Below are 12,834 nucleotides of genomic sequence, written 5' to 3' on the forward strand. Positions count from 1 at the left end.
TGAGGTGAAGTGGCTGACCACCTCACCACCTCTTATTGCATGGCATGTTAATGGGCTTTGAATTCACACCCAAGGTGTTCAGGAAGAAGTCTAGATACAGCATGAAATTTCCTAAGGAATATGAGTGGATCCAACTAGAGTCAGCTTGATTCCACAGCTCTACTAACTCCTCTATGTGCTTTGCTTCTACAAAGGGCTTCCAAATCCATTTAGTCAACTACAGCCTGAAAGGCATCATTATCCACAGTTTTCAGATGGGGAAAATGAGTTTCAGTGACAATGAGTGATTTGCACAAGATCACAGATGAAGTTAACAAGAGGGCCAGACCCCATGCCCAGGTTTTCTGAATTCAGATGCTGAAGGAAGAGAAGTTCAAGGAACAGCTCAAGAGAACAAAACTTCAGCGTCTGTTTGGCCAGTGGCAATTTTGTGACTTAAGGTAAGTCACCTCCCCAAAATGGATTGAACCAGCTAATCACTACAACTCCATATTACCTTAATATTCCAAAAGTTGTAGGGAGCTAAATTTAACTCCTACTTTTATATCTGTTCACTGTGGTCCTTGCAATGGACTCTTAACACTGTTTCCAAAGTTAGGTATGTTCTTTGGGTTTCTGCTCCATTTTCTCCTATGCCCAGCATGATCCCAATACTTCCATTTGTCCCAACACAGAGCAAAATGTCTAATATAGGCCAAAAAGTCCATCCACACCGAAGAGTTTCTGAGTCTGTGTAGGAGAAAGCAGAGGAGGTGGAGCCTTCCCTCTGCTTAGGAATTCCCAGAACCCTGTGGTTAAAAGGCAAAGCCAAGTTCATCCTTCCTTAATTCAAAAATTGGATTTGAAATAGACTGAAAGTTATTTCAATAATAATCCCTATTATTATAGATTTAATAATACAGTGATACCAGGAAATACTTGCAGGATGGGAAGCTCGTGTCCTCTTTAGGAAAATAAGCTCAGGAACATCACGGTCATGCATCAGATGATACAGGATGGGTATCTGAGTACATCCACTTGTGTTGAAAAGTGAATGCTCATGTCAAGATAGATGTCTGTCCTTGGTTGATTTGAACATGATAAATCTATTTTTATAGAGTTAAAAATGTCTTTTTCTCAGTTGTCTCCACAAAACACTAGCCAATAATTCATGGAATTGCCTGCCCCCCAAGAGAGATGCTATATCACCTTAGATACAAACTCATGAAAAATTTAGGTGGTAGATAAAAACCAACTGCAACATTATCCCTTCCCTCTCTCCTTCCTCCCCCCTCTCTCTTTCCAAGTGGAGGAGAAATTTTAGTAGCAAGTCTTGAATGCAGTATAAAAAACAAATTGCTTTGTAGTACTTAATCTACATCTGTTCATGTTGTCTTTTCTTCTGTAGCACTGGAGTAGCAAGCAGAAGCCCAAATGTGCTCAGGATTCAGAGTGGAGTTTAGACACCATTCCAGACACTAGAACTAGCATGAAAAAAAAATTAATTGTATCCATAAAAAGGGATGTAACCCAGAACTTGAGGGGAATATTTTTTTGAATAATCATTTGGTATGGTCCTATGCCTCTAAGCAAAAGAGAATTCAATCTTCCTAAAAGAGATGAATATGCCTCATGTACCTCAGGATGGAAAAGTGATCTTCCTACTGCTTAATAATGCAATGTCTGGAAAGGCAATATGCTTATAGAAAGCATATAGGGCTTGCATTCCCAAAACACAGGTTCCAGGCTACAACTTTTACTAACTGGACATGCTGACTTAGGAAAGTCACTTAACCTTTCTGAGCCTCATTTTCTTCAACTTCATTACAAATTTTTACTATAATCTTCATTACAGTAAAAGAAAGGAATTTTATTTTATTTATTTTTTAATGTTTCTTTATTATTGAGAGACAGAGAGACACAGAGTGTGGGCAGGGGAGGGGGAGAGAGAGAGGGAGACACAGAATCTGAAGCAGGCTCCAAGCCCTGAGCTGTCAGCACAGAGTCTGACACAGGACTCGAACTCACAGACCACGAGATCTTCACCTGAGCCAAAGCCAGACGCCCAACCAACTGAGCCACCCAGGCACCCCAAAAGAAAGGCATTTTAAAAGCCCTAATATAGAGAGGTGGGCAGCTAACATCAATAGCTGATAAATCATACACACACACACACACACACACACACACACACACACAAGAAATACCCAGATTATGAATTTTCAAGGAAAAATAAACCTGATTCTGATAAAGCCTCAAGATCTAACTACCAATTTACAGGGGAAACAGTGGGCAGAGGACTATATTAAGCCATACCACGGGGATGTAATCAGCAAAATTCAGACTATGGGAAACATTATAAAATAGACAACCCAGTGTCTTTGACAACAATAACAGGAAAAAAAATAGCAAGAAGAACAAATAGACAGGAAAAGAAGAACAAAATATACATCAAAAGAGACTTAAGGAACATATCAACATTAGGTTATATACATCTCATTTGGATTCTGACTCAAACAAACAGTTGTGAGAAAAAAACGTGTGGAGCCTCCAGTTTCCACTTGGGGATATAGACAGCTAGACTGAACATCAGTCCCACACTTAGTACAACCAAAAAGGAAAAAGCCAAGGGCACCTGGGTGGCTCAGTCAGTTGAGCATTTAACTACTGATTTTGGCTCAGATCATGATCTTGAGGTTTGTGAGTTCAAGCCCCATGTTGAGCTCTGTGCTGATAGTGTGGAGCTTGCTTGGGATTCTCCATCTCTCCCTCTCTCTGCCTCTCTCTCTCTCTCTCTCAAAATAAATAAACTTAAAAAATATATTCTTAAAATGCCAGAAACTACAAATCTTCAAATTCAATTTTTTTTTCAAACTCATTGGAAAATGAGGTCTCAGGACAACCAATTGGCCCAAAACTCAATGCTTTCCCATTTAGATCAAACCAGGAATGTCCTCTCTCACCACTCCTATTCAACACCATACTGAATGCATCATACTGGGCACATTCTAGCCAGTGCAATAAAACAACAAAAGGAAATCAAAGGCTTACAAATTGGAAAGGAAGAAAGAAAATCATCTCCATTCACATATGACATGATGGTCTATATAGAAAATCCCAAAATATACACCAGACATATCTCTTAGAGCTTGTATATGAGTTTGGCACCTCTGCAGGATACAAAGTCAATTCTGCACACTTGCAGTGACAAATTAGAATTCAATTTTTTTTTAAATACCATTTTTAGTAGCACTCCAAAAATGAAATTTAGTTCTATATATGTCATTCATGTTATAATATATAACAGAATATGTGCAGATCCAAATAATCACATTTATAGACTAGAAGACTCAGTATTATTAAATTGTCAATTCTTCCAAATGTGATGTACAGATGTAACAGAAAATTACTGGCATATAGAAACCCTCTACACTGGTTTTGAAATCCTTCTGTAAGTCTACAATTATCTCAAAATAAAGAGCTTTTAAAATTTGTAAGATAATTGGGAAATTAATGAATTATTGTTCATTTGGTTTTAGATGAGATGAAGGTATTGGGGTTATGTTTTAAAAATCCCACTTCTTATTACTGGAGGGGTTATGGGAAGGGGGATGGGCTAAATACATGGGCTACTCCTGAAATCATTGTTGTACTATATGCTAACTAACTTGGATGTAAATTAAAAAAATAAAAAAATAAAAAAATCCCACCTGTTAGACTCATAGATCTAAAGTTTAAATAATTGGAGAATCTCTAAATGGCAGCCACCATAGAATTACTTGTTTCAGACAAGAATCATGGATGCTAAAATGAGCAAGTGAAAGTATTAATGAGAAACAACATACTTGTATTGTCTCAAAATACCTCCCCAAGACACTTATTAAATATAAAGAGAATGATAGTAACTTTACAGTGAAGCTGGCAATATTATCTTCAGCAAGTACCTCCTGATATCATGCACAGAGAAGGACACAGTACCAATGCTGAAAACTCCTGCCAAAAAGCATAACCTGAATCTTAATCACAAAAGACCATTACATAACCCATACTGAGGGACAGTCTACAAAATGATTGGCTGTACTCTTTAAAAATGTGGAAATCATGAGAAACAGAGAGAACCTGAATTACTGCTCCAGACTGAAGGAGACAAACAATATGAGATCCAAATGCAACACATGATCCTGGGTTAGATCCTGGATCTGAAAAAAAAATATTCTCTTTGTTGTAAAGACATGAATGAGGCAATTGGCAACACTTAAATAGGCTTTTACATCACCTAATAATGCTGTGTCATTTTTAATTTATTGATTTTGGTCACTGTACAGTGGTTATATTTTTCAGGAATTACACATTGAAGTATTTGGGGAAGAGAGGGACACCATATCTTCAATTTACTCAAACAGTTCAATAAATTATATACAATACATAATATAAAATATCCACATAGTGAAATATTAGAGAGAATATTTACTATATTTATATACTATACGTTGTAGTTATGTTTCATGTATATATTTATTTATGTAGAGAGAGAAAATTATAAAGCAAATATGTTAAATTGTTATAATTTAGGTACTTATGTGAAGGATACACAAGCATTCTTTGCACTATTTTTGTAACTTTTCTAAAAGTCTGAAATTATCCCAAATTAAAAAAATTTTTTTAATTAACCAAAGAGAGATAATAATAACATCTTGAGTGCATGGCCTCCCCTATTTCCAACTGGCTTCTGTCTATTCCAGAAGCAAACCAACTCTATGTCTTTCATCCATTAGACTATTTCAGCCACTTGGCTTAAAACCATACAAATTCAGACTCAGTGGCCACTGCACAGATCGGACTTTGCCAGCTCACATGTCTCACTCAGCTTCCTCTACAACTATGTCTGACAAACCCCATATGGCTGAGATTGAGAAATTCGATACATAGAAACTGAAGAAGATAAAAATGCAAGAGAAAAATCCACTGCCTTCAGAAGAAACCACTGAATGGGAGCCACAAGCAGGTGAATTGTAATGAGGCGTGCAAGCCAATACATACTGTCTGTTCCACAAGCATTGTCTTCTTATCATCTTTCTTTGAGCTGTTTAACTTTGTAAGAAGCCAAGAGGTTGGATCCAGTTTAAATGACTGTGCTGCCCCCTTTTCAAGTCAAAGAACTACTGGCAAGGAAGGCTGAACCTGCCTCTCCAATGGGCCTCTCTGGCTGACAAGGAAGGAAAAGAACTTGCATGTTGGTGAAGAAAGAAGCTGGGAGGGGTGGGAGGTGGGTGGCAGGCTGGCAGAGAAATCTCTAGTGAAAACCAAGCTGGCCCAAGGTATCCTGCAGGCTGTAAAATATAGTTTAATCAGAGTGCCATTTGTTGTTGTTGTTCAAATGATTTTAATTCTTGCAATGCACAATTTTTTCAGAATCAAATAAAGTTTTAAAACCAAAATTTTAAAAAATACACAAGTGTATTATCTTACAGTTCTGCAGCTCAGAAGTCCAAAATGGCTCTTACTGGGCTACAGTCGAGATGTTAGCAGAGTTAGAACCCTCCTTTCTGGAGACTCGAGGAGAATGTGCTTCCTTGCCTTTTCCCAGCTTCTAGAGGCTGCCTGCATTCCTTTGTTCATGGCCCCTACCTCCAACTTCCCCAGCTTCTAGAGGCTGCCTGCATTCCTTTGTTCATGGTGCCTACCTCCAACTTCAAAACCAGCAGCAAAGCATCTTCACATCTTTCTCTGCCTTCCTCTTCTGCCTTCCTCTACTTTAAAGAATCCTTATGATTTAAAATGAGACCCACCACGGAACACCTGGGTGGCTCAGTTGGTTGAGCGTCGGACTTCGGCTCAGGTTATGATCTCGCAGTCCATGAGATCGAGCCCTGCATGGAGCTCTCTGCTGACAGCTCACAGCCTGGAGTCTGCTTCAGATTCCATGTCTCCCTCTCTCTCTGCCTCTCCCCAGCTCATACTCTGTCTCTCTGTCTCTCAAAAATGAATGAATGTTAAAAGAAAAAAATTTAAATGAGACCCACCAGAATAATCCAGAACAATCTCCCTCTCTTCAAGTCAGCTGATTAACAAGCTTAATGTCATCTGCAACCTGAATTGTTCCTTGCCATGTAAGGTAATATATTCACAGTTTCTAGGAATAAGGATGTGGACATCTTTGAGGGCATTATTGTGCCTGTCACAGCTACCCTCTGCCTGAAATGCCTGGAAAGTGTGCCCCATCCCCTAGCTCTTCTGGCTAATCAGATCCCTAAATCATACTTGCTTCAGAAACATGCCTTAGTTAGTTGGAAATGTTATGGTTACTGCTCCATATGTAATTTTCTTAACTCTTCCATCCCCAGTCAACTTACCGATTTTATTTATTTGGTTTTCTGTTTGTTTGTTTATTGTACAGCCTCCTTTCTTTGACTGTTATGATCGTTGACTGAGTCTATAAGTTGTAAGGCTGATGCAGACAAGTAAAATAAATTCACTGATAAGAAAACACTCCCTAATGTTTAAGTGAAATTGCCTTTGTTGAAAGGTAATCATTTATTTCTGTCTTCACTTTGGAAGTAATAGAAAGCAATTAGTCAAAATCCACTATAAAAACCTTTTAGATTTAGAGTCTTTCTAATGCCAAACAAACAAACAAACAAACAAAACCAACATAATATGTCAACCAACCAACCAGTCCAGGATAAAAGCCAGTAAAGTTGGGTTTTGCAGTGATAGAGTGATACAGTGAAGCTCACAGATAAGTAGCCATCCCAAAACATAACCAAATGATACCCCCAGCTTTTCCTCCTTAGCCAACAGATTTACTAGGTCCTTGCCTATTTCCTAAATTTCTCATGGCTTAGGTTGTCATCCCTTACTTCTGATTCCTTCCAGACTCTTCTATGTAAGTTGAACTTGGACCTGAACTTTTTCCTTCTCCAAATGGCAAAATCTTGTTCATCTCTTAAGATTCTCACGTGATCCCTTTACCCTGCCGAGAACAATTAGCCATTCTCTTCTCTGTGCTCCCACTGGATGTGCTGGGGGTTTATGCCTCTAACACAACTGTTAACTTGTGGAAATTGAAGTTCTCTCTACATCAATTTTGAACTCAAGTCTGGTTACTGGACTGTGAATTCCAAGGAGGCAGCTATTATGTGTCACATTCATTATTTATTAAATAAGTCAGTGCTCCAAGATTTCTTCCTACCTCTTTGTTTATTCTTTATTTTCAGATTAATTACCCTTGACCTAGGAGAATTCCAACTCAATGTTGGAATGCTTCCACACTTGATCTTTGGTCCGTGGTCCTCTTCTCTTCTCAGTATGTATTCCTCTCCTAGTTAATTTCATCCATTCCCTCAGTTTCAGGGCTACTTTTATGCAAATTATTCCCAAGCTACATCCATCCCAGAACTCTCCTCTGAATTAACTCCATGCATCCATTGTCTTTTGAAGATCTTTAAAGGTACCTCAAACACATGTTCAGAACAAAACTCAGGAACTTTCTCCGTGGTATTGAGAACTGCTGGTTACTTTCCTAGCACCAATTTTCCCCTTCTTAACAGCAGCAACATCTCAATTTCCTTCAAGGACTTCAGCCCTCCCACTCTGGGCCAAATGAGTTTCCACGAGACTGACCCCACCCTCATCCACAAGCAGGGGTAAGCAGTGATTACACCAATCCACATATCCTATCCCCCTAAACAGGGTGTCTCTTGGCCTGTGGGCATATAATCCAATCAGAGCAAATGAGTCACCATGATGCGTTAGCTGGCTCCTGGAGAGAAAAGCCCTCTTCCTGTACTTGGTCATATGAGAATGTGGTCATCTTGCTTCCCCCCTAAGCAGCCAAAGGTACCCAAGGGAAGCAAAGCTGAGAGACTGACCCTTGTCACATTGTTTGGTCCCTAAACAAGTCCTGCCTAAAGCCAGTCTACCTTTTTTTTTTTTTTTTCCATTTCTGTTAGCCAACTAATCCCCCTTTTGTTTAATCCAGCTTCTATTAGGTTCATACAAAACCTTAACTGGTACTCCCTCGCCTACACCTGACCTTCCAGAGTCTCCCATCTGAGGGAAGCGCATCATCATCCATTCAGCTAAGAAAGTCAGACACCTAGGAGTCATTTCAAATACCTCCTTCTCCTTCACTTGCCATAGCCAATCTGTCACCAAGTCCTGTCAATCAGGAGCCCTAAATATTTTTGAAATCTATTTCTCTCCATCTTTATTGTTCCAACTATGTTTGCCTAGACTATTACAGTGCATGAACTATTCCACCCTCCTGGCCTTCCTCCAATCCATTTTCCACACTGCAGCCAAAACGATCTCTTTGAAGTGCAAAAGTGCTAATTCACCATCCTGTTAAAACAATCATTTTCCACAGCTTTTAAGACAAAGACAAAATTCCAAGTTCCTTCACATGGCATCTTTCTCTGGCTCCCCCCCCCCCCCCACAAACAACAGAACACAAAAGCTTGCCTGTGCTTTTTCATTTGGGAAGTGACCCCAAGGAACAGGAGTCATGGTTTAGGGAAAGGGAGGAAATGAATGAGCAAGTGGACCACCCTGTGAGCAGCTGTGATCAATCCAAAGGGAACTTCTGAGGGAGTGTGGGGAATGCATTTCAGAATTGCCCCCAGAGACAAAAGGGAGAAGCATTCACCTATAGGCTTTCATCCACCAATGGCTGGGGCGGGAGGGGGGGGGGGGCGGGTGTGCCTGTGGGTGCTAATTCCCTGGCACTTGAGACTTGCTCACATGTGACTGCCTGTGGTCTCCTATAAGGGAAGTAGGCCTGGGGACCAGCGAAGCCCCAGGCACACTTGGAATGAGGTCAGCACAGAATTGGTGGGAGCTTGCATGGCACGATCCACATAGCCTTGGCTGAAAGCAGGCTGAGGCTTTCATGAGGTAACACAGTACAAGCATCTGATACCATGCACAGTCTGGCCTCTACCTGCCTTTCCAGCTTCCTCTCAACCTCTTATTTTACTCAAACCATGCTAGTCTTACAGTTCCTGGACTCCACATGTTCTCAACCCACCACAGGGCCTTTGAATGTGTTTCCTCTGCCTGGAATGCTCTTTCCTTCCCTATTTGTCTAGTTCCCTCTGCTTATTCATCACAACTCAACTGGAGTACCACTTTTCCCTGACTGCTAAAGCCACCATAATGGGCACTCACAGCATCATGTGCTCCTTCTTTGAGGCACATGTGAAAGTTGCAATCGTCTACTCATGTGATCCTCTCAGACTGTCTGACTCTCCTCCCTGGACTATCTGCAACATAAGGACAAGTACAGAATCCCCAGCATATGCATGGTATTTTGCACATGTCGGGCACTCAATAAATCATCACTGAAAGGAAAAACAAAGTTATCTTTTTATTCACGATGGTATCTGGAACAAACAGGTGCTCAAATATTTTTAACATAAATAACTAGTGGATCTAATACTTTAAGAAGAAGTGTTACTTTCTGGTGGAATTTATTTAACTTTCACTGAACTGCATTCTATTCCTTAAAACTGCTATAGTGAGGCTCTTCTGTGGGAAGCCAGACATTGTTTTTTGTCTTGTTTTGTTTTGTTTTAAGACAATTATTTCTTTAAAATGTGTGATACCTGTAAACAGGAACTAGATTCCCCCAGAAAGAATAGTTGAGAAAGAGAGAAAAGAGAAATCATCAGTGTAGATAAGAAAGCTTCATTGTGGACTAAGACAGGGATGCTATCTAAAACAAATGGGTATAGGTTATTGACCACAAGAAGAAGAAAATTCATTGGTATGTAAAAACAAACTCCCCAGAATCACTCTGAGCTCTCCCTTTTAGCCAGCACCATCAATTATGATTATTAAGCGCCTGCTCGGCTGCTGTGCAGTGGAAGAGGCAGGGAGGTTTGGTAGCTAGGCAACGGCCTGGAAACTCAAAGGGTAGGAGTTGTGATGCTGGCTCCTCCATAAAAGTGATAAGTGGCCTTGGGTAAAACTCCCCCTGCCTTGTTTTCTTCATCTGAAAAATAGTATCACCAGTCTGCCTTTCTACATTGAGGGAAGAAAAACAGAGTGAACAGTACACGGCAATTGTAGGAAAGTGAGCTCATGGGGCCTAGGGAGTGAAGGACTCAACAGGGGACCAACTTTTCAACTGAAGTCACCGCTTTATTACTAACAGGTTGAGCCCGAATAATCTGTGCCTCAGTTTACCCATCTGGAATGATTCATTGATAATGGTTAGGTCCTGACTTAAAATACAAATTAAAACATGGGTCTTTATTTCTATAAGACCTCTCCCCCAAAGTGTCCTCAGAATTTCTCAGGTAGCCCTAGAGTAAGCACCACAAAGGCAAATGTCATATTTACCAGATTCACTACATAAGCCCCAGCACCTGGCCCAGGGTCTGGCACACAGTTAGTACTCAGGTGTTTACTGAATGAGCTCATTGATTATTTAAATAATACCAGCTTTTTAAAAGGGGACAAGAGAGTATATAACCTTAAGGGACACGTTACTAGTCTTGAAGAAAAAAGTCCATGGAACAACCTTAAAGGAAATGGTCTAAAGAGAAATCCATGCCAGGTCATGAATAGTCATGAAAGAGATTACATTTTGACTAATTCTCTTTTGTTATTTTTACTATTATTTAGAACAGTCCCAAATAATATAGTTCCAGCCCAACAGCGTTCCTCTCTCCAAATATAACTGTCATTCCTGTAGAGTAAGTTTAAAAAATGTTTATATATTATCAAAATTAAGTTTCAAAATGAGCTACAGTATCTGGAAAAAGGGGATAATAATATTTCACAGAAACTAATTGGAAACTTGTTTTGAAATAAAGTAGTTATTATTTCCATCATGGAGAGATGAAAGTACGAAGATTTCCTTTTATCTCACCCAGCCTAGTATCTTACATTATTTATTCAAGCTAAAATTAAAACCTGGCCAAATCCTACTGAGGCATTGCATATCAGTTAGAGATTATTCTTCTGGAAATGAACTTTTGTTCACAAATTTCATTATGCAGTTACAAATGACTATTATTAAAATGTAACATATAAAACTAAATTGTCTTTTTTTTCCTCCTGGCTATGCACAAGGTCCGCTTTCCTAGGCAGTATTCTTCTTTTCTTCTGCATCTGGCAGCATGCTGCCCCCCCGCCCTGCCCATTGCCTCGGCTTCCAGAGAACCTCACAGCACCCATTCCACTCACCTGGGCCCCTCTCAAGGCTACTTTTTATTGCTCTATTGCTGGCACCCCAAGGAACAGACACCAAGGGACATTTTCTACCTGGTGACCTTGCTAAGGCCCATTTTCATCTTTTCTTCAGATTCAAACTCCAGGCAAAGTGATTATCTACAAAAAGTACCTGAGGGCACCTTGTTGACTGAGTTGGTTAAGCCTCCGACTCTTGGTTTCAGCTCAGGTCATGATTTCATGGTTCATGGGATTGAGCCCCACGTCAGGCTTAGGGCTGACAGCACAGAGCCTGCTTGGGATTCTCTCTCTCTCTCTCTCTCTCTCTCTCTCTCTCTCTCTCTTCCTTCCTCCCTCTCTCCCGGCTTGTGCTCACTCTCTCACTCTCAAAATAAAAAAACATTAAAGAAAAAAAAGCATTTGGAGTGGTTTCAACCCACCTGCAGGTTTCTGAATGCCTAATTCTTTCTTGGCCACCCCAAGGCCCTGTCACATCCTACCCACTTTGCTTGGAATGCTCTTCCTTGATTGCCTACCTCTGACTTGTCCTTCAGGAAGGTCTCCGTTTAGATGGAACTCCCAGCTGCTAGGTCAGGTACAGCCTCTGTATTGCCATGGCGCCCTGCACCAGGTAGCACCTGCGACTTTTTCTTTTTAATTGGCTCTACCTCCTCTTAGATTGTAAGCCCCATGTGAGCAAGAGTAGGTCATATCACAGGGGAGCCTGGGTGGCTCAGTGGGTTGAGAGACCAATTCTTGATTTCAGCTCAGGTAATGATCCCAGGGTCATGGGACTAAGCCCCACGTCGGGCTCCATACTCCGTTCGGAGCCTGCTTAAGATTCTCTCTCTCCTTCTGCCCCTCCCCCCAACTCATGCACTTTCTCTTTCTCTCAAAAATAAAAAAAGCAAGAAGTGAGTCAAAAAAAAAAAAAAAAAAAAAGGAAAAAGAGTAGGTCATATTGCCTACTGTTCATTCACGAGTGCCCAGTACTGTGACGGTCACAGAGCAATCAATGAGTAAGTATTTCATGAGTTTTGGATTTAGAGTCCACTCTGGTATTTGGTCCCTTGGAAAACCAATCTTCCATCCGAATCCCAAAGAGTACTTACTATCTTCAAGCTTTCCTGGTATTAACTTTGTGGTTCCCCAGAGTTCTCCTTGGCTCTTCAGCTTGAGAACTCTAATTTCTCCTTTGCTCATTTCCTTCTACTCCTGGAAGGTCCTGCCTGGCACATCTTCTCTTCTAGCTAATCTGTTCCAATTGTGCTCATTAACCAGTTTCTAAACCTGGTTCTACTTTTGGGGTCCTCAACATCTATATCTATGTCTCATCTCCTATACATCCAGGCCACATTTTGCTTTCTTTCTACCTTCTAGTTGACTCCATAGCTCTCTCTGGCTCAGCAAGAATAAAATGTGGTATGCAGCTGTTAAGGGGGAACTACAAACGTATCTGGGAACAGCATGGATTGTTGTACAAGACAACAATTTTAAGAAATTTCTCATCCTAGCTTCTCTGCACCTATATTACCTGTGCTCTTGATCTTGCTCAAACTTCCCGTTGGCCCCAGGGCACTGACACTCTGCTACTTTCTATTCTAAATAACAGGAGGTCCGCCCCAATCCTGAGAGTCATTTTCCAATCAATTCCTTCTAGCTTTTCCCTCCACCTAG

The 12,834-nt window shown here is 40.6% G+C and overlaps 1 pseudogene; it reads left to right on the forward strand.

Moving 5' to 3' along the window:
• Positions 1-4,860: 4,860 nt before the first annotated feature.
• LOC128313272 (thymosin beta-4-like) lies at positions 4,861-5,220 on the forward strand (annotated as a pseudogene).
• The last annotated feature ends 7,614 nt before the right edge of the window (positions 5,221-12,834 follow it).

The sequence above is a fragment of the Acinonyx jubatus genome, chromosome E2, assembly GCF_027475565.1.
Source record: "Acinonyx jubatus isolate Ajub_Pintada_27869175 chromosome E2, VMU_Ajub_asm_v1.0, whole genome shotgun sequence".
NCBI lineage: Eukaryota > Metazoa > Chordata > Mammalia > Carnivora > Felidae > Acinonyx > Acinonyx jubatus.